Source organism: Natator depressus, chromosome 3 (assembly GCF_965152275.1).
Source record: "Natator depressus isolate rNatDep1 chromosome 3, rNatDep2.hap1, whole genome shotgun sequence".
Taxonomy (NCBI): domain Eukaryota; kingdom Metazoa; phylum Chordata; order Testudines; family Cheloniidae; genus Natator; species Natator depressus.
The window spans coordinates 107,707,954-107,731,308 of NC_134236.1; the positions used below are offsets into that span (position 1 = coordinate 107,707,954).

The following is a 23,355-nucleotide window of genomic DNA, read 5'->3' on the forward strand; positions in this document are numbered from 1 at the left end:
TGGTAATTTATTTCAAAATACCTGTCAGCAAGTATGTCTGTAACAATACAGACACACAGAAAAATTCCCCCAGGACTAGAGTTAAAGAAATCCCTACAACAACCCGTTCCTGTTTCTCTGCCCCCTTGCCTGCAGAGCCCAGATGTGGACCTGCCCCACAGCCCATCCACTCACACCCCTTCCCCCCAGAGCCCAGCCGCTGCCATCCCCTAGCCCAGATACTCATACTCCCTACTCCCCAGAGGCTTCCCTCTGGTCCAGACACTCACGTCACTCCCCCCGGCCCAGACACTCATACCCCCTACCCTCCTAGAGCCCAGGGATCCAGAGAGAAACATCCTGATGCTGGATCCCAGGCTTGAACAGAGTTTCCTGCACACCACCACCTCCTTCTTTCAGGGCATGCTGGGAACTGCAGCTGCCAGGAACCCTCCAGCTCCCTTGCCCTCCCCCAGGCATTGTCTTCTATTTCCGAGCTGAGCTCTGCTGGGTCAGGTGGCGCCTAGTGGTGGGCAGCAGCTCTGCAGCCCATTTCTGTAGGGGGGAAAGGAAATTCTGCATGCTCAACACTATTTTCTGCAAAATTCTGCGTGGTGCAGAATTTCCCCAGGACTAATTGCCATGCCTGCAAGTATGCCGCTCTGTAACCACTCAGCGGTATAACAAACCACCTGGAAACAGTGACTTTGGATTGTGGGAGGAAGGTGAAAATGGTGGAAATTCCATTCATATATCTAGTCCATTTTAATTAACGGTAGTCCATATAGTCCACGGGTGACAAAATCATTGGTCCCAAATTCAATTGAGGTTTGAAATTTTGTCCAGAAATGTTCTGAGGTGGTGAGAGTGAGGGAGTAGAAGGGTGAAGGCTTTGAAGTTGTGTGTGTTTGCATGAAGCCATAAGCAGCTAAGTCACATGGAAGCTAATGCATCATCCTGTTGATTCCCTCAGATTTCTGTCCCAATCCTGGGTGCTGATAGCTGCAAACTTTCCCTGAAGCAGGAACTCCAGATAGGTAGTCACATTTTGGGGAAGGACATATTTTCCAGTGCCACCTTGGTAGCTGACCAGCTCACTCCACTCACAGATGTGCTCTTCAGTCACTATATTTTTGAATAATTTGGTTGCATACACTGCAGGTTTCCCACTGGCAGCTTGGAATAACGTCTCCCTTTGCCAATCAGGCACCACAAGAACTATTATGTCTTCCAATATGTTGAAGTGCTGAAATGATAGAAAAGGTTTTGTAGCCCAGCCACTGACACCTGCACCTTCACTGCCTCCTAAACCCAACTTCTCCAATTTTTATAAAAGAAAAAAACCCAAGCTTTGAATTTTTAATTTACCATTGTCTCTGAACTTCTTTTGCTGCTATTAACCAAGCTGAGTCTAGGGAACTTCTGTGGCCTGAAGTGTCTTTCTCACAATATACTGAAGTTGAGTTTGGAAAAATAACATTTTATATCTTTGAAATCCCTCAAAGATTATTTCTGTGCTCCCACAGTGAGCTATTTGAGACAATAACCCTCTATGTCTTGTCCTTTTCCTAGACCTCTCCTTGCTGCAGTACCTGAACAGCTCACCCACGCTGCAGCTGAAGCCTGGTCCAACGTGCCTTCATGGACGGTTCCAAGAAGAAGCGTTTCCTTGATGAACTTATGGTTGAAGTTCTGGACAGGGCCAACAAGCAGGTCCAGAACCAAAGACAGAGGGACCGTGGCAAGAGTAAAGGCTGAGTCTGGCTGCACAGCTTGAGGACAGGGTTTCAGTGGGGGAACAGGCACTTGCTTCGCAGTTCCTGGAACAGGAATGGACAGAGCTTAGTAGAAAGCACTATTTGAGCAGCTGATGTCTCTAATGGCCTCAAGTGTACCGGCTCCTGACACATCATGTTAAATGTATAATTTGCTACATTTATTCAAAATTTACACTTCATGGGTAAAATCCTGGCCCCTGTGAAGTCAATGGCAGTTTTGCCCTTGATATCAGTGGGGTCAGGATTTTAATAGATTCCTAGATTATAAAGTCATAAGAGACTATAGTGATTATCTACTCTGACCTCCTGTGTAACACAGACCATAATACTTCCCTGATTAATTCCTCTTTGAAGTAGAGCACCTTGTTGAGAAAAAAAAATCCAATCTTGATTGTAAAAGTTGCCAGTGATGGAGAACCCACCATAATCGTTGGTAAGTTGTTCCAATGATTAATTATCCTGTGATGGGGTTTACAGACCCCACACTAAACCAGGGCAAGACACAAACTAGTACTGAGCTACGGGGACCCGCATCATGCTGGGGCTTCCGGGCGTGCTCCTGGTGGAAAGATAATTTAAAAGGGCACTGGTAGCCCAGTGAATGGGGGGAACTAGATATAGACTGCACCAGGAAGTAAGGCTAATGCCTAGAGCTGTGAAAGGAGTGCCTACAGCATTGTCAAGGCTAATCTGGAAGTGGTAGTCCCAGTCCCCACCTCCACTCACATTTGGGGAGTTGGAAACTCACAAGAGACTGACAAATGGGACACTGTGGATACTCCTAAATCTGTGGCCATGCCCCATATGGAGGAGCCGCAACCTGGAAGGAAGGGACCCAGGGAGGAATATAACTTGGGGTGGACCAATGAGTGACCCGGACATTTTAACACCCTTCTAAGGGCCCTGAATTGATACCTATTCTCAAACTTTAAATAGGTAAGGGGTCTGGCTCACTGGCCTGGAGCCAGGCATGGAATGAGAGTGCCTAGTGGACCACTTTTGATAAGCAGAACTGGTGCTGCAGGATGTGGCCATGCCCCATATGGAGGAGCCGCAACCTGGAAGGAAGGGACCCAGGGAGGAATATAACTTGGGGTGGACCAATGAGTGACCCGGACATTTTAACACCCTTCTAAGGGCCCTGAATTGATACCTATTCTCAAACTTTAAATAGGTAAGGGGTCTGGCTCACTGGCCTGGAGCCAGGCATGGAATGAGAGTGCCTAGTGGACCACTTTTGATAAGCAGAACTGGTGCTGCAGGATGAACCAACCACCAGGTTAAGGCGCCTGATGCCGATGCTCATCAGACCCCAGAAAAGGTGTTGGTTGATATAGATAGCAGGATGGTGGCCATGGAAGTTGGAATCCATGAAGGAGTATGTAACAACTCACCTGCCAAATCAACTAGCCCTGAAAATGGATGGCACTGGAGTGTCAGGTCCATACCCAGCCATAGCTGGCAATGAGAGCCGTGGGGGCTACACTGCGATGAGTAGGAGGGACGCTGCAGTACACCTTCAAGCCTGGGGCCTGGGCTCAGGTGGAGCTGCCGCAGGTGCAGATCTTGGTGGTAGTAGCAAAAATTCAAAAGAGAATTTTGAAGGCCGAAGTGGAGAAGGGCTCCATGTGAACAGCAGTTGAACATGGGTCAGTCGGTCCTAAGAGATAGGCAAGTGCCGTTCCGAAGGGACAGGCTATGGCCTCCGTTGCCCTCAGCCAATGGAAAGGGAGTTGGGTTCAGATCCCCATATCCTTCACCTCTGCTATGACCAAACCCTAAGAGGAGTGGAAGGAACACTCAAGAGGGATTGAGGCTGCCACATATGACCCAGCCGGGTCCCCTCTGGAATGGCCAGGCTGGAAAGAACTGTGGAGCCACTGCCTGACCAGAATGCCAGCTGGATAGTTCACTGACCTGCTGCATACCTTTGTGTTACAAATGTATGCCTTATTTGTCTAGCTACAACTATTAGCCATTGGATCTTCTTGTACCTTTGTCTGCTGGATTGAAGAGCCCATTATTAAATTTTGTTCCCCATGCAGTTACTGATAGACTGTAATCAAGTCACCCCTTAACCTTCTCTCTGTTAAACTAAATTTAAGAGATTGACATCCTGGAATCTATCTCTATAATTCATAGTTTCTAATCCGTTAATCATTCTTGTGGCTCTTCTCTGAACCCTCTCCAATTTATGAACATCCTTCTTGTTCTGATGTCCTCAGTTCTGGACACAGTATTCCAATAGCTGTTACACCAATCCCAAATACAGAGGTAGTATAACTTCCCTATTCCTACTCAATATTCCCCTCACTATGCATCCAAGGATCACATCAGCTCTTTTGGCCATAGTATTATATCTGGCAGTTTATGTTCAGCTGGTTATCCACCATGACCCCCAACTCTTTTACAGAATCACTGCTTCCCAGGATAGAGTCCCTCATCCTGTAAGGATGGCCTACATTCTTTGTTCCTAAATGCAAAACTTTACATTTGACTGTATTAAAATGCATGTTGTTTGATTGTACCTATTTTACCGAGCAACCCAGATCACACTGTAACCAGATCACTTTCCCCTTCGTTATTTACCATTCACCCAATCTTTGTGTTTGCAAACTTTGTGTGATGATTTTATGTTTTATTCTATGTCATTGATAGAAATGTTAAATATCATATGGCCAAGCACTGATTTTTGCTGGACCTCACTAGAAATACACCCAATTGAAACATACACACATTTCCAATTTACAATTACATTTTGAGACCTTTCAGAGTAACAGCCGTGTTAGTCTGTATTCGCAAAAAGAAAAGGAGGACTTGTGGCACCTTAGAGACTAACCAATTTATTTGAGCATGAGCTTTCGTGAGCTACAGCTCACTTCATCGGATACATACTGTGGAAATTGCAGAAGACATTATATACACAGACACCATGAAACAATACCTCCTCTCACCCCACTCTCCTGCTGGTAATAGCTTATCTAAAGTGATCATCAAGTTGGGCCATTTCCAGCACAAATCCAGGTTTTCTCACCCTCCGCCCCCCCCACAGACAAACTCACTCTCTTGCTGGTAATAGCCCATCCAAAGTGACCACTCTCTTCACAATGTGTATGATAATCAAGGTGGGCCATTTCCTGCAGAAATCCAGGTTCTCTCACCCCCTCACCCCCCTCCAAAAACCACACACACAAACTCACTCTCCTGCTGGTAATAGCCTATCCAAAGTGACCACTCTCCTTACAACCTGCATGAAAATCAAGGTGGGCCATTTCCAGCACAAATACAGGTTTTCTCACTCCCCCACCCCCATACACACACAAACTCACTCTCCTGCTGGTAATAGCTCATCCAAAGTGACCACTCTCCCTACAATGTGCATGATAATCAAGGTGGGCCATTTCCAGCACAAATCCAGGTTTTCTCACCCCCCCCCCCCACACACAAACTCACTCTCCTGCTGGCAATAGCTCCTCCAAACTGACCACTCTCCCCACAATGTGCATGACAATCAAGGTGGGCCACTTCCAGCATAAATCCAAGTTTAACCAGAACGTCTGGGGGGGGGTAGGAAAAAACAAGGGGAAATAGGTTACCTTGCATAATGACTTAGCCACTCCCAGTCTCTATTTAAGCCTAAATTAATAGTATCCAATTTGCAAATGAATTCCAATTCAGCAGTTTCTCGCTGGACTCTGGATTTGAAGTTTTTTTTGTTGTAAGATAGCGACCTTCATGTCTCTGATTGCGTGACCAGAGAGATTGAAGTGTTCTCCGACTGGTTTATGAATGTTATAATTCTTGACATCTGATTTGTGTCCATTTATTCTTTTACGTAGAGACTGTCCAGTTTGACCAATGTACATGGCAGAGGGGCATTGCTGGCACATGATGGCATATATCACATTGGTGGATGTGCAGGTGAACGAGCCTCTGATAGTGTGGCTGATGTTATTAGGCCCTGTGATGGTGTCCCCTGAATAGATATGTGCTGTCCTTTAGCTAGTTTTAAATCTATTTAATACAGAAATATAGAACATAAATATGTATTGAGCACTTCTGCCTTTCCTGTATTATTATATAAAATTCTAACATTCCTAGCTAGTAATGGACCAATATCATTGTTAGGATTCTTTTTGTTCCTAATATACTTTTAAAAACTCATTATTTGTATTACAGTAGTATTCACGAGGCCTCCATTGTGTTAGACACTGTTCCTCTTATTGTCCTTAACTCTGATGGCCATAAATGTCTCCTTGTGTCCTTGTGCTTCCCTAATCAATTTTCTACACTTCTGGTTTATATTCATTAAAATCAACTTCCCCTTTCTTCCATTTACTTATATTTTTCTTTAAAAATTTTATACCTGTCTTTACTTCCCCTTTAAGCAAGCTTGCTGTTTTTAAAAACTAGTGAAGCCTTCTTTCTCAATTGCCAGATTATGGCTTTTTCAGCATCTAATAAAGTGTTCTTAAGCAGATCCCGACTATTATGCACATTTTCCTGTTTAAACTTGTCCCCCATTATTTATTTGTTTTGTTTGCAGAGAGGAAAGTTCTCATGCAGCATTCCAAAAAGTGAACAAGATTTGTGCACCTGTAGCCACATAAGTGGAGGAGTCTGCATATGCAGATGTGATTGCAGGGTTAATCTTCAACGTATCAGAAGCACTGGTACCAGTGATTCTGGGGCTGTTGTACACATTTTATCTTTGGTGCTATTAGAACTCTCTTTCAGTGGAGTTGCTATTCATACACTCTGTGAACATAAATGAGTGAATGTTCAAACTGACCTTTATTTACTTTGAATACATTTCATACTGCTGAAGGGGTAATTCACAAACTGTTTGCTCTGACGATTCATATAACATGGAAATAGCATGCCTGGTATTACTAGTCTCTAAGGTCACATGGTATTATATCTATTTTTCTTATTGGATGAGTGAAGCATTCTGAACAAGAGACTAAAGAACACTGAATAATCAGCCATGCACCTCTAGGGAAATTCTCAGCCTTGTAATCATTTGAGCTAAAGTTTTTGAAAGTTTGTGGATTTGTGAACATTTTTCAGGAGTACCCAGAGAGGATGTGAACATTCATATGATCCCACAAAACCATGGCATAGTCACAAAAAATTCACAAATTAGTTTTCATTCTCTGCACAACAACACCCTTGAACTATTAGGGTTTGTTCTATAGATCACCAAGAGCAGAAAGAGATTGGAAAGATTAGCATTTTGTCTGCTCTCCAAAATGGTTTGAGCTATTCATTTTCTCATTGAGCTATGGTTTTAGCTACTCATTCACTCATTTTCAAACTGTTTCGTTATTTATTTAGTACTGAACATGGCAGCATCTATATACCCCTCACATAAATGGACCTCTCTTTTGTAGCAAATGCAATGAAATCATTTGTAAGCTCTTACCCAAGAGACCAGCAAAAAATGACTGCCTAGTAGAGATTTAACTAGAGTTTAACTAAAGGTTGAACAAAAGGATACTGGAAAGCTCAGGGATAACGTAAAAGTATTCGAAGAGTGTTGCATATTAGATTTTGTTCTTAGTGAAGATTTCACTGTATTAATATAACTCAGAAGAAAATAGAAGGCTTCAGCCCTGCCAGGAAGTCATTACAGGATGCAACATACTGTATTTCCTTGATTTGTCTTTGTGTTTCTCACAAAATTACAACAGACTAGTTCTTATTGATTGTGGATGTTTGACAGAGCTGCCGAATTTCAGTGGCTTTTGCATACATCTTCAATTTATCACTCAGGTAGATAGTGCCCAGGTGCATATAACTTTATACAACTACATTTGTTTAATGTTTCCTGCCTGTGACAGCATTTTTATTTGATTAGCATTAGAAACAGGCATATGCCTTCATGACAGTAAAGATAGTTCTTTCGCTTTGAGAACTAGCTGCTGTTTATACAGTAGCTTCAGATAACATTGACTAGTATCCAACACTGTTTCATTAACAATTGTATTCAAATCCCATTGATTAAATATTGCTCTTAGCAACTGTATAAAAATGGCACTCTTTAGTGGCAAATTATTTTATGCTGTACCATGCTTGTTAATTACTTCACTTTCTTTCCCACAAACTCTTCCAGTGCATAGCTAGAAAAATTGCGTAACATGGCTTTAACAAGAATTCGATATGACTGTGCAGTTCCACAGATCCAGTGTAAACTAGGAAAAATTATATTAATACAATGATACCATTCATTTGTATCTATTATTTTTAGTAAATATCTGGATCCTACAAGGATGCCAAATACAGAAGATTGACTGGAAGCTAAAGTTATTTTGAATATTGTTGTCTATGCTAGCTCTATCACACAAAAATCTGTGTGTATCATGCATGTGTTATTAGCACACTGGTGTACAGAGCAAGACATGGACCTTATATTCTCATTAGGAAAGGAGGCTCAACAGCTTTCATATGTGTTGCCTTTGTCAAATCTTTGGAATCTCCTGGAGGGACAGAGTGATGAATACTGGGGTGCTCAAGCAGGCCAGCATATCCAGCATACAAACACTCCTCAGCTGGCTTGGGCATGTGTGCTGAATGAATGATGGGCACATCCCAAAGGACATCTTCTATGGTGAATTGGCTCCTGGAACAAGGACCCAAAGGATGCCCAAAATTCTGTTTCATTGTGTGGAAGCAAGACCTCAAAGAAATGGACATGGATGTGGACAACTGGAAAAATCTCACTCAGGACCTTTGGAAACAAGAGCTCAACACAGGTCCCCAGAGTTACAAGAGGAAGCCGTCCAGTTTAGCAGAGGAGAAAGGAGCGCACAGAAGGCGGAGCCCAAAGGGTTAAAACATCACCCTTAAATGTGGCAGCTATGGCAGGGATTCTCTCTCTTGAGTGAGTCTCTTCAGCCTCAGTCACAGCCACAGTTGCCATAAAACCAACTGAGAAAATTCTTTACCTCTCAGGGGCACATATCCATGGTCTCTTGAGACTGAAGGATGCCTACTAGTACTAGCTCTATCAAAGGCACCAGTCCTCATTAAGGCCATAGAGTCAAACAAATCTGAAGTTCCTAGGTCAAGGTTGGGATATTCAAAGAAGGAAATTACAGGAGTTAGGCATCTAACTCCCATTGAATTTCCACACCCTTAGCTGCCTTCTGAAAATCCCATCCTGAGTTATTTCATGCATGGCAAGCCAAAACCAGGGAAGAAATAAAAGGGCAGGAAAAATTTCCAGTAACTAATGTCTTGTTTTGCCTTTTTTTCAAATCTCTAATTTCCCAAAGTATTGTCTAATTTACCATAAGACTTTTCAGAAATACTCTATAGCATGTCAAATTTCAGATGGACAGAAAGCCACAGTCTTAGCTATATGAAGAGAGTGGTACCTCCTCAACATACTTGGGGAAACTCCAGCACCACAAATAACACTAACTTTGCTTCTTTCAGTCTTTTTTTTTTTTTTTTTTTCAAATATGCAGAGAAGATAGTTCCGGGGAAAAGGATAGTTTCTAATGTTGGTGTTCAAGGAGATTGGAATGCTGAGCGCTGCCTTTTAAATAATTAAAATGATCAGGTTAGCATTTACATGTACAGCAGTTACCATTAAAAAGTCAACATTTCTTAACAGTTACCAGGTTTCTCTCCTAGTCTAAGAATGGGGGGAGTCAACATTTCTTAAGTTACCAGGTTTCTCTCCTAGTCTAAGAATGGGGGGAGTGGGGAAGGGAACTGGTATCTCATACACTACTGTTGGTAAAGATTGATTTCTTTTCTTTTTTAAATGGTGAGCAGCATGGAAGATTTTAAACAAATGAGCACGTTGGGGAGGAAAATCTTTCCTGGAAGCAGATTATATGTAATCAAGCAGCGGGTTTTGCCACTGTAATTGAATTTTGCTAATAAGCGCCAATAATTAGGAATATAACTCTTGAAAGACAGTAACATGGAAATAGATTTTTTTTCTATTTTTGTCTAAACATTGTTTTGTGCTCTGGAGACAGAGCAATCTGTATTGCTAAGGATGCCTTGGTAAAAGTATGGGAAATTGCTTTGCGTTTTCTCAGTGGAAGAAGCAAGCGGACTGCCAGGATTCAGAGGAAAACAAAGGCTCTAATTGTACTTGCAAAGAGAGGTGCGTGCAGCCACTGGGAATAATATCCGACTTTGTTTTATGAGCCCTCCAACTTGTTCTCTCAGCCTTGTCATATGATCACCAGAATGCTGAATGGGATAGGCATGCCATTTGGCTTTTGGGACTGACCAATTACTTGCACACTAAAGAAGAGTGCAGATAGACAGCTGACACATAAGTAGAGCCACAGTCACACAATAAACAGAACACATCCTTAGTTTGGGGAACAGAGGGGCTTGTTAAATATGAACGCCAGTGGTGAATGGTTAGGCTTAAAAGAAAAAATCTAGCCTAACAGCCATGTTTGCCTCTCCACTGTTCTCTGCAGCCTCCATTGTATCTTTTTCTCTCTGTAGCCAAATGACCTCTAAACCTTGCAAACAGCACACAGAGCTTTTTTTCTTCCTTCTCTGTGTAGACTATTATCCTTTCATCTTGAAAGGTCACTGAGTATCGGTTGAAGAAATATACCACTTAGCTTTGAGTGTTCTCTCTGTTTGAAGTGATTTGCCTGTTTGTTTTATAAATGGGGGGTCTGTCTACAAACAAATTGAAAATTAGTTAATCGCCTTTTCCAGGCAGTGTACTGTAGGTGCTGTGCCATAAGGAGAACAGGTTAATCCTAAAACAGATTGAAATACTTCATCAGCTGCAGCCACACACAGCTCAGTGACTCAGTGCGGTGATGAGGTGGTTGGGCATTCTGAGTGAACATAGTTCTAATTTTCAAATGCTGGTGCTCTCACAGCTGCTCATTCGTCCCACTTTTGCAGTAACTAATATCCTGCACTAAAATGAGTTTGCTAGATCATGGGATGCACATATGCATATTTCAAGCCCCATGATGGTGAGTCTAGACAAGTCAGAAAAAAAGCATTAGAGTTACCAATTGTACAGAACCAAACACGACAAAGGAATACAAAGTATTGTCTGATAATATCAAGCACTGAAGTGTGATTTCTGTTATGTATTTGTAGAAACTTATATAATTAAAAAAATCCTCTTTTAGATACATTTATAAAGAAATTGTATAACCAAAACAGAAAAAAAAAATCCAGTTCACTTTCTTTGCATTTGTTGTTGACCAAACAAACATTACATTAAAGCTGGTTTTCATGAAGTTTTCTACGCAAATAGATTGCAGTATAAACTAGCAAATGTATTTTATTATCTTATATAATTTTATAGACTTATTTTTTTAAATGTCAACTCTCTGCATTTCTAACGTATTCAGAGAGCAATGTGAAAAAAATGGAAAACAAAAGGGAGCACGATAAACAGGTAAGTAAAACAGGAGCCAAGTTCAGAGCTGCATGGTAGCAGGATCCAGAGACTTAGAGCACAGCAGGCTAGAGTGCTATAGATTCACACCATGGCTTGCCATGCACTAAGCCTCTGTGTCGACAAGCCCTAAGATTCTGGTTTCAATTCAATAGGTTCTTTTATAGTGTATTAATTCATAATATTAGATGGCACAGCCTTTATGTAGAACTTATTTTGACGGTGAGAAGACAGTGGGACAGATTGGTATTATGACTGTCCAGTTCAGAAATAGAACTGATAGGCATTTAAAAGAAATAGATTTCTGTTTTGACAAACTAGGTTGTTTTTTGTGTAGGTGATTTTTTTAAATGTAAAATGGCTTGGTTATTCCAATCTCTTAGGTGTTTAGTGTCCAACATCACAAAATCACTACCAGAACACACACTAATTGGCAGACTTGCTAGTAACAGGAGGTAAAGAATGAATGGGTAGGAAAACTCTCTCAAACTTTGAAGTGGATCTTCCAGTTAAGAGCTGAGACACTTTAATGGGGTAAAAACAATGAGGAGTCTTTGTGACACCTTAGAGACTAACAAATTTATTTGGGCATAAGGTTTCATGGGCTATAACACATGTCATCAAATGCATGGAGTGAAAAATACAGTAGGCAGGTATATATATTATCGCACATGAAAAGATGGGAGTTGCCTTACTAAGTGGTGGGTCAGTGCTAACGAGGCCAATTCAAACAGAGTGGATGTAGCCTGTTCCCAAGAGTTGACAAGAAGGGGTGAATATCAACAGTGGGAAAATTACTTTTTGTAGTGACCCGGCCACTCCCCGTCTTTATTCAGGCCTAATTTAATGGTGTCAAGTTTGCAAATTAATTCCAGTTCTTCAGTTTTTCATTGAAGTCTGTTTTTGAAGATATTTTGTTGAAGAATGGGCGCTTTTAAGTTTGTTATTGAGTGTCCAGGGAGATTGAAGTGCTCTCCTACTGGTTTTTGAATGTTACAATGTTACAATTCTTGATGTCGGATTTGTGTCCATTTAGTCTTTTGCATAGAGACTGTCCAGTTTGGCCAATGCACATGGCAGAGGGGGAGAGGAGAACACTTCAATCTCCCTGGACACTCTATAACAGAATTCAACAAGAAACTGCAGAACTGGAATTAATTTGCAAACTTGACACCATCAAATTAGGTGAGAATAAAGACTGGGAGCGGCTGGGTCACTACAAAAAGTAATTTTCCCTCTGTTGACATTCACCCCTTCTTGTCAACTGTTGGGAATAGGCTACTTCCACCCTGTTTGAATTGGCCTCATTAGCACTGACCCCCACTTGGTAAGGCAACTCCCATTTTTTCATGTGCAGTAATCTATATACCTCCCTACTGTATTTTCCACTCCATGCATCTGATGAAGTGGGTTTTAGCTCACAAAAGCTTATGCCCAAATAAACGTGTTAGTCTCTAAGGTGCCACAAAGACTCCTTATTGTTTTTGCTGATACAGACTAACACGGCTACCCCTCTGAAACCTGTTTGATGGGATAGTATGAGTCATGCTTGCCCCATCTCTCTCCAAGCTTTGTATGTCTTTTGGGTAAATACGGCACTTCAGTTTCCAGGGATGTCAGGCTGGCACCTAACAAAAACACTACAAACATCATATTTTTCAAAGAATTGGAGTCTGAACATTGTGTTTTTTGTGAAGCATTTAATCCTTGGTTTGATGACAAGCACATACGGTGATTTTGAAGACATATTGATGTTCTAACTTGCCATAGTGAATACTCCAGAAAGCAAAAAAGTACCATTTACTGGAAGGCTGCTTTGTTTTTTACTCCATGTTTCATTCTGCAGCTCAGAGATCCTGAAGGAAAAAAAGTGAGTCATTGGCATTGCTGTTGCTCTTATGTCATTACTCTTCCTTTCAGGACACTGGAAATTAACCATGTCTAAGTGTAGCTATAAGATCCTTGACTATTATACAGGATAAAAAAAATCCCTTTAAGAAAACCCAGAGAAGTATTTCTTCTGTGCTGATGCATTTAGGATATGTTCACAGAGCCACAGAATAAAGGACTTTGGATCAAGTGAAGTACTGCGTGATTCAAGGCTGCTGAGCAAAGTGATGTATTTCGCCACAGACAAAGTTATCCTCCAGAATGTTAGACAAATGTGCAGTGTTTGCAGTGGCAGTCTGTTTATAGACCAGAAGAGTAATGACATCTCTATGTAGAAAGAAAATTTGCCCACATCAAACATTTTTCAAAAAAATAAAGAAAGGTAAGGACAGCTGATTTCAACTCCTGCTGCTATATGACCTTGGTAAATGTTTATTCATGATTTGCATAACTTCTGTTCAAATGACTACATCTTTACAATATGCTTTGCATTTTTCCTTTGCTTTAAAATTATTATTATTTATTTGTGTTAAGTAGCACCTAGATACCTCAACCAAGATTGGGACCCCATTGTACAAACACACAGTCCCTGCTCCAAAGAATTTACAATCTAAATACATAAGACAGACAAAGGGTGGGAGAAAGGAAGCATTATTGTCCCAGTTTTATAAATGAAGAGCAGGTAACTATTATAATGTATTATTTACTGTATATACTCTATCATAAGCCAGTTTGTTTATAAGCCAACCTCCCTAAGATGGATAAGTAAAATGGAAAATTTTTATGACCCATTCACAAGCCAACCCTATAATTCAGGGGTCAGCAAACTTTGGCTCCCGGGCCACCAGGATAAGCCACTAGCGGGCTGAGATGGTTTGTCTACCTTGAGCGTCCGCAGGCACGGAGGTAAACCTAAGTAAACAAAAGTGTCCCGGCGCACCAGCTGCTTACCCTGATGAGCTGGGACAGCAATTGGTGGGGAAATTTTTTTGGGGGGAGAAGCTGGGGGTCAGGGGAGTAACCCGTGACCACCCCCCACATGACCCCACCCCTAGCCCGGGACCCCCACACTCTCCGGGGAGGGCCAGAGAAGGATGTCTCTGGCCTGGCTGGAGCTGCTCTGGCAGGCTGAGCAGTGTGGCCGCAGCCTGCTCCGGCAGGCCAGACCAGGCAGCGCGGCCGCAGCATGTTCCAGGAGTTCTGGGCCGGGTGGCATGGCCACAGCATACTCCAGCAGGCCGGGTGGCGTGGCCACAGCCTGCTCTAGGGGGGCAGGGGTGGGCGGTGCGGCTGCAGCCTGCCAGCACCAGAGCTGCAGCTGCTTCGGAGGCTGGGGGGAGAGCAGCATGGCCAGAAGCGGAGAGACTCTGGCCCCACCTCTTCCCTTCTGCCTCTGCTGGCTGTGCTGCCTCTCCTTGCCCCCTCTGTTGGGGGGAGGGGCTGTGTCCCACCTCTTCCCCTCTCTATACCCATTCATAAGCCACCCCCCTTCTCTGGTGCTTCCCTTTTTTTACTAAAAAAATTCGGCTTATGAACGAGTATATACGGGTATATACAGTAGTGTCCAAGGCCCACTGTGTTAGGCTGTGTATAAACATATAACTAAGACAATCAAAGAGCTTACAGTCTAAGATTGTGATTTGCCCAAGATCATAGAGGAAGCTTGTGGCAGAGCCAGAGAGTGAACCCATAGCTCGTAAATACCAAGTCAGTGTCTTACATGCCCACCCTTCCTCATCCTTCTTAATTTGACACATGCCTCCCTGGATGCTGAACGGATTTAGGTTAAAAAAATCTGGATTGAAAGTTTGTTCAAAACTTGAAATAAAACCCAAATGACACTTTTTTTCTGATGTTAATAATATCTCTTTTTTTCTTATTAATTTTCATTTGCAGAGACCCCAGCACAGGTTCTGGCTGAGCTCAAAAGCGGCAGTGCATGATAGATTTTGTTCAAGGTATTTTGAGCACATATGAAAGTAGGAAGTACCATTTCACAAGATAGTTTATTCTCATAAAAAGTCCAGCTCAGATGGCAGACTCAATCATTTGACACTTTGTAAAGTTACAGTCATATATTGGGACCCAAATTCTGTTCTTAGATACACCTACACAACCACCACTGAAGTAATGGAGGCTGAATTTGTCACTTTTGAATGTTAACATTTGCACTGCATTAGAAAAAGAATGCAGCAATTACAATATAGTCCTCCTGGCTTTAAATGTGACTGAAAAGATGTGGGATTTTAATCAAACCTTAATATAAGTGGATTCTCAATATAATAGTTACTTTTACAGAGCCCTACCAGCTAGATCAGGATTAAGCAACAGGCATTTCAATAGTTATCTACAAAAAAGAACTTTAAAAGAAAATGGTAGCTAAGCACACACAATATAAGGATTGGCAGGAAGAATTCTCTTAGTGTCCTTAGTCAGTCAAATATTTCTCTCGATTACTGTGCAGGACAGAGGGAGAAATGGGCAGTTGTAGACCTTCTGTAAATTTCACTGTGCAGCATATAATTGGCTTTACTGGCCACTGTATTGTGCTGCTCAGTTCACCAGGAAAGGCCAGAGAGATGGGTAGACAGATGAGGAGTATGGCAACAGTTACACCGGGATGTTTATTGGGGGTTCCTTGCCATTAAAACACTACCCTAAGCCTGCACAGCCATTTTTTTCTTGCCTTTCTGTTGTCTTTCCCTATTCATTTATACTTTAATTTAAGTTCCAGGTTCCTGAAACTTGTGGTTTGTGATACGTTTAAAAATCCATCTTAGCATGTGGCACCTTCCTTTTTCTCAATGGTAGCAATGAGAGTCATCAACCAAGCCTAGCAAGATAGTGTGATATTTAATGGCACGTTCTGGGCTGCAGGATTGTTTTTCAACAAAATGGTGAGGAAAGAAATTGTGCACAAATTGTAGAGAGAAACAATGCAGGCAGATGGTGTCCGAGCTGTTTAGTGCATTATATATTTGTAAACAAATTATGTAAATTTTAAAAGAAAAAACTACAAATTGGTCTTTAAGACATCTGGTAAAAAGCAGAATTTATTAAGCTAACATTGAATTAATGGAAAATAAGAAATTGAAAATACACAACCGTATTCTTGGTTCTCTTTTTAAAATTCTCATGTCCCCCCAAAATTGGTGAGATTGAAGTTAAAACTAAGCTGTGTTTGTCTTTCAGGTGATTCAAATATTGAAAGATGAGCCAGTATGCTGCTGCCAGTACTACTCTTATTTAATATTTGTTTTACAGGAACACTCAAAGGCTGTAATCAGGATCAGAATTCATTGTTCTTGGTCACATACAAAGTCACAATTCCTATTCACCTGGAGTTAATTGCAGGACCAGGGCATAGAAAAACAAATGGCACATAAAAGATGGGAGGAGAGATATACTATCAAATATCTACAATTTAATTATAGGAAAGGATGATAGCACTGCCTATAATTAAGGTTGCCTGCCCCTTCCCATTAGAAGACCCTGTTTTCAGTTGCCTATACCTTTGATAAACATTAACCATTTGGGCTGACATTTTTCATGCCTGGTGTCCACCTCAGGGTGAATTTTTCTGAAAGGCTTGTTTCACTGTTCAGTATTTTGTTTTATCCTCATTGTTCTGTGTGTAGCCTTAGGACTTACGTAGCACACCTATTCAAACCTGCTTTGAATACAGAATTATTAATTTCTGCACAAGCTTTTCTATGGTGTTCATCACTTGAGAGTTGGTGGGTTTCACAAACATTAATTATCTTCACAACTTACCTGTGAGGTGGTATTATCCCTATTTTGCAGATAGGGAGCAGAGGCACAGAGATTAAAATTAAAAAATGCCCACTAATTTTGGATGCTCAATTTGAGATAAGTACGTAATTTTTCAGGGTTCTTAGCATTATATATCAATGTATATGTGCAACGCACAGCTCTCATTGACTTCAGTAGCAGCTGTGCACTTCTGCAAATCAAACCCCAGCATCTCAAGTCAGGAACTTAGAAGATGAGAAACACTCAATTAGTGACCACAGCTGAAAAGTTTGGTCTAAGTTATTTGCCTAGCATTACATAGGAACTCTGGCCTAGGCAGGGATAGAATCAAATTATTCAGGGCAGCATTCAACTGCCTGAACAAGACCATCCTCTCTCTTCTGGCAATCTCCTGCCTCATTCAGTACACACCTTCCAACTCCTGCAAGAAATGAGGAAGGGATCCCACACACAACAGCCTCCTTTACTACACAACCCGATTCATCACAGGATGCACAAAATGAGGCAGAGGTTCTGTGGAAAAAAATAGCACGTGATCAGGTAACTAAAGACTGTATACTAATGCATATACACAAGGAGGACAAATTAAGTTTAGGACAAAGAAAAGAATGACACAAGGGCTACATTTCTTAAACAACCCAGTTTTAAATTAATTTTAATTCATAAACAAATTAATTGTAAATTAAAAGAAAATGTATTTTTGTCCTCAAGGAGTAAGGCCTATAAGTTTGAGGATGATACGTTGTATTCTTCATACATAACAGATGGGTTGAAACTGAATTCTACCTTGATTATGGAGTTGCAATCAGTTCCTCTATTATAAAAGGACCTCTTTTTTTTTCTCCCTTCTAACTAGAGCTGGTAGAAAAAATGTTGGTGGAACAGTTTGCCACCTGTAGATGCAATTTCATCAAAAATGATACTTTTGCAGGAACATGTCAATTCTGATAAAATTTTCAGTGGGAAAAATTCAAAATGAATTGTTTAGACTTTATTGTTTAGATTCATTTCATTTTTACTACTAGTTTATAAAGTTTAATATTTTATGTATGTTATACATAATAATTACTCATTTATATTTTATTGAGGTTTTGACATTATCAAAACAAAATTTTGATGGTTCTGAATCAAACTTTTCTAAAATGTTCATTTTGTGGAATATATTGAAACAGAAACATTGGCTTTTTTTTTTTTTTTTTTAAGGAGTTGGAACAAAAACAGATTTCTAAATGTCAGGATTTCCTCCAGAATGGAAATTCCAGTTTCTAACTAGCTCTATTCCTGACTTATTCAACAGTCAGCCTATCAAAGAGAGACAGCCCTGGGTGTCACTTATCTTGCATCATCCTTCTTTCTCCTTACCTAGCTCACAGCGGTATTACACTTGTCCAGTTTCTTGGACGTGTCAAAGCTATTGGCATATGAGAAACATTCCCCACTGTAACTGGTGTTTTCCTATGTGTCTCATGATATATTCATTGCCTATATCTCAGGTTCCTTCTCTATCGGATTAATTGTTTTGAATAAGCAACCTTTTATCAACTATAAACCTTCCTTGGAAAAACCATCACACAGTAATGGTGCCTCTGTCCATATTCATATCTTATCACCCCAAATAAATGCCTTATTGAATCAGAATGCATCTCCCCCCTCCAACAACAATCTGCTTTTTGTGCTGGCTGCTTGCATGATCCTTCTCCTTCTACTCTGGAAAAAGACAGGAGGTTTATTTAAATCATTTGGATAATGCACATCTTTATTCTTGTAGTAAGAGTTGTTGTTTTTGTAGCGGATCATGTTAGTTGTCACTGCCTGTAATATTATGTGTCACTGAGAGGAAGAATATCAAGAATTACTTGGAGTATTAGCATTGTTGGGTAAAGCAATGCTTTGGGGAAAAAACTATATCAGGTATTTTCTACTGCAGTGGCTGGACTGCATTCCCAAAACCTCCAGAAGGATTATGGGTTTTATCCATGTGTGGTCACTTTCATAAACTTCAGTCTGGTCTTCAGTATTAGAAATAACCATTTAGGAAGTCTGGGGCTGTAACCAAATAATTATTGGACTTTGATTTGCAGACATTAGCACATTAAACAGAGATAATGTGACATGAGGAAAGAACATTTATTGATCCTATACAGGATTGCTTTTCAGCTTGGTTTCTTTGTAAGGCACTGACAGAACGAGATCAAATACTGAGCATTAATGTTTATGGATAAGAATTTGTTTTATGTGCTATCCCAGAAGTGTACTTTTTTTCTTTTCAAAGAAGGGTTTCTATGCCAGTATGTTCCTTAAAACTCAGACTCTTCCAAGAATATGTGAAACACCAAATGATGTTGTAGAATTACACATAATTAGTGGAACTGATTGAAATGTCTTGACTAATTTTTTGCCTATTAAAATCACTTGTTTTCAAAAATAAAATTTTGGCACAAAAATATATGATATTAATTTCCCTGGTTTCCCCCCATTTTCACTGGCAAAATGGAAAAAGGAGGGGGAGAAAGGGGCATAGAAGGGGGAAGGAGAGTGTGGTTCTATAGAGAAAAATTGTAGCATAAGGTTCTGTATTTTTCATCCCTCAGTGATTTCAGATGACATTCCTCAGTTTATAAATCAAATAAGGTTTTCTTCTAACCAGCACTCATGTAAATGCAGACTAGACTCTGAGAGTCAAGGTAGTGTCAGGACCCTGATATTTAACCCTGGCCCACCAGAACCTTAGGTGCTGGGCCATAGTGATGCACTAAATCATAGCCCCTTACCAACAGCCTTAGTGCTAAAGGCCTACAGCAGCCACACCCCAGACCCCTGATTGGAGGGACAGGCAGAACTTTCATTGGGTACCTGGACTACATAAAGACACCAGGAAGAGGAAGGTGTCTGAGCAACAGATCATTGTCTGCTGGTTGCTGCCCAGACCAGCTTGCCTTTACTCCTCTGCCTAATCCTACATTATTGCCCTGCTGCCTTGCCTGACCCTACCTTCCCACTTCACCTGATCTCATCTCCCCAACCTACTGACCTGGCCCCTTTGATTGGATCTTCTGGCTACTGGCTCCTGCGAAAACTCCATCAATTGCTGTGGACTGCCTCTGAGATTAATTGATCACCTTTCGACCCGACCACCTGTGCACACTTGACTACAGCTCTAGACTGTCCCTAGCCCACCGTTGCCACCAGGCATTACAATTTGCTCAGATTCCTTCAGTCTTCTCCTAGGCTCAGCCTTCCAGAAAAGGGTATTGTAATGGAATGCTAAACTATATTATACTGTTCAGCCACTAGATGGTACTGTGTGGAAAATACCTTATTTAAACGAAGCTCAGCCATACCTGGCAGAGCATTAAAGGATCTTATGATGAACACATCTGGTGTATAAAAGTAAGTTCTGTAGCCAGTCCATATGTGTACAGGGACATGATGTCAGAAGTAAACTAAGAACAGGCATGGAAGGAAAACTGCAACAAAGGTTGCAGACAGAAGAAACTAAGCAACAAAGATTTCAGGATCTCATCAACATGCCATTTCTAAATGCCCCAAATAACTTCAGCTTTGACAAACCTTCACAGTGGACAGCCTGGAAGCAGTAGTTTGCAAGATTTTGAATTACAAACTCCACAGAACTGGAGATATACAGGTATCTTCTTAAATGTATACTGTGGGTAAGCAAGCAGAGCATATCTATAAATTCTTTGACTTTACTGAAGACAGTCACAAAGATGACTATGCAAGGATTCTGGCTATGTTTGATGCATACGTTATACCTCAGCGAAATGTGATGTATGAAAGAGCATGTTTCCACCCGAGAATTCAAGAACCAGGGGAAAATGTTAAATGTTTTATAAGAGCTCTGCATACATTGGCTGAAAACAATGATTACAGGAATGGAAAATATCAGAAACTAGCTGGTTATTGGGTTAACAGATTAAAACTTTTCTCAGCAGTTACATTGGAAGACAGATTTAACTCTAGCCACAGCTATACAAAGAGCAAAGCAGTCTGAGGTGGTGAGACAGCAAAACCTAGAGCAACTTGACAAACTTGAAAACCCTGAAACAAGCTTAGAAACTTGAGTAAGCAGACATTTGAGTGTTAAAAGTCATCATAAAACCCTTTTCTCCTTGCCTCAGAACTCCCAGACAAAAAGCAACAAATTCCAGCCTACTTGCACAAAATGTGGAAAAAAGTCATATCCCAGAGATGATGCATGTCCAGCCAAAGGCACACAGTGTAATAAATAAATGAAATATGGACATTTTGCAGCTGTTTGCCACACCAAAGCAGTCAGGGATTTGATTCATAATACAGACAATCAACAGTCACAGTTTCTGCAGTCTATTACTTGTGATGACATAGAACTTACCTGGAGAGCGAAATTGAACTTCATGGCAAGACTACTGACTTCAAAATAGATTCAGAAGCTGACGACACAGTCATCACAGAAAAGACTCAAAATCACCTTCAACCCCTCCCAGAGCTGAAATCACCTGCCACAGCTCTGACTAGCCCTGGAGGTATTCTGAACTGCATGGGACAGTTCACCTCAGAAACAATGTACAAAGACAAAAGCTATGCATTTAGAGTGTTATGTGACCAAAGGATGACAGACCAAATAGTCTTCTCTGCTTCAGCCATGATAGGCCTAGTGAGAAAGGAAGAACTCAATGGACTATTTGGGAATATTGGACTTTTCAAAGGAAACCCAGTACTAATCAACTAAAGAGACAATGCTGGATCGTGCAGTGTACAAACACCTCTACAAGGGAAACCTTGGAAGAGACTAGTTGGATATTTATGCAAATTCAGATGACATCATTACCTGGTTGTGATGGTTGATTTCTCCAGGTAAATAGAAACAAAGTACTTGAAAGATATAATATGTCACAGTGTTACCGAGAAACTGAAATGCATGATGATGATGCCTTTTGGACTTACTACCATGCCCAAGACTTTTCAGCATCTAATTAATGATGTCTTATGAGATATACTGGACCACTATGTGATCGCCTTCTTAGATGACATTCTAATTTACTCTGAAGACCAGCCTATGCACAACCAGTATGTGTGTAAGATCCTAGAAAAAATCTGCCAACGTGGTCTCTGTGTTATGCTGGAGAAATGTCTGATCAGCCCACTGTGGAATTCTTAGGCTACATTCTCTCCACTGAGGGAGTCTACATGAGCTCCCAGGAGGTGGAAGTGGTTTGTTCTTGGACAACACCAAGAAACATTTCAGAAATTCAGCACTTCACTGAATTTGGGAATTTCTATAGATGCTTTATATAGGACTACTTCCGAATCCTGATCCACGTATCCTCTCTGCCGTGACAGGTTTCAGAGTAACAGCCGTGTTAGTCTGTATTCGCAAAAAGAACAGGAGTACTTGTGGCACCTTAGAGACTAACCAATTTATTTGAGCTTAAGCTTTCGTGAGCTACAGCTTACTTCATCGGATGCATACTGTGGAAAGTATAGAAGATCTTTTATACACACAAAGCATGAAAAAATGGGTGTTTACCACTACAAAAGGTTCTCTCTCCCCCCACCCCACTCTCCTTCTGGTAATAGCTTATCTAAAGTGATCACTCTTCTTACAATGTGTATGATAATCAAGGTGGGCCATTTCCAGCACAAATCCAGGGTTTAACAAGAAAGTCTGAGGGGGGGAGGGTAGGAAAAAACAAGGGGAAATAGGTTACCTTGCATAATGACTTAGCCACTCCCAGTCTCTATTCAAGCCTAAATTAATAGTATCCAATTTGCAAATGAATTCCAATTCAGCAGTTTCTTGCTGGACTCTGGATTTGAAGTTTTTTTGTTGTAAGATAGCGACCTTCATGTCTCTGATTGCGTGACCAGAGAGATTGAAGTGTTCTCCGACTGGTTTATGAATGTTATAATTCTTGACATCTGATTTGTGTCCATTTATTCTTTTAGGTAGAGACTGTCCAGTTTGACCAATGTACATGGCAGAGGGGCATTGCTGGCACATGATGGCATATATCACATTGGTGGATGTGCAGGTGAACGAGCCTCTGATAGTGTGGCTGATGTTATTAGGCCCTGTGATGGACCCACCAGACAGTATGCATCCGATGAAGTGAGGTGTAGCTCACAAAAGCTTATGCTCAAATAAATTGGTTAGTCTCTAAGGTGCCACAAGTACTCCTCCTCTCTGCTGTGAAAACCCACCAAGTTTACTTGGACATCAGAAGCCCAAGAAGCCTTTGATCATCTGAAGACTGCACTCACCTCCATACCCATCTTCATACATACTGACCCAAGCCAGTCATTTGTCCTGGAAACCAATGCTTCCAAAGTCACTATTGGGGTGATTCTGTCCTAGAAACAGGTCTCAAACAAGAATTTCATCCCTCTGTGTGCTATTCCTGCAAACTCACTCCTGCTAAGTACAATTATGAAATTGCAGACAAGGAGCTACTTGCCATCAAATGACTTTTGACACCTGGAGTCATTATCTAGAAGGTGTTCACTGATCACAAAATCTAGCATACATGC

General features: G+C 41.1%; 1 long non-coding RNA gene across 3 annotated transcripts in view; it reads right to left on the reverse strand.

Moving 5' to 3' along the window:
- Window positions 1-384: 384 nt before the first annotated feature.
- Window positions 385-23,355, reverse strand: part of LOC141984030 (uncharacterized) — a 52,957-nt gene continuing 29,986 nt past the window's right edge. For 2 of the 3 annotated variants that reach the window (XR_012638619.1, XR_012638618.1), the window contains 3 exons: window positions 17,239-17,340; window positions 1,572-1,799; window positions 385-1,225 (listed from right to left, as the gene is read on the reverse strand). This is a non-coding gene — a long non-coding RNA (uncharacterized LOC141984030). Of the gene's footprint in view, window positions 1,226-1,571; window positions 1,800-12,916; window positions 13,020-17,238; window positions 17,341-23,355 lie in introns of those variants that run through there. The other variant, XR_012638620.1, reaches the window with a different exon arrangement.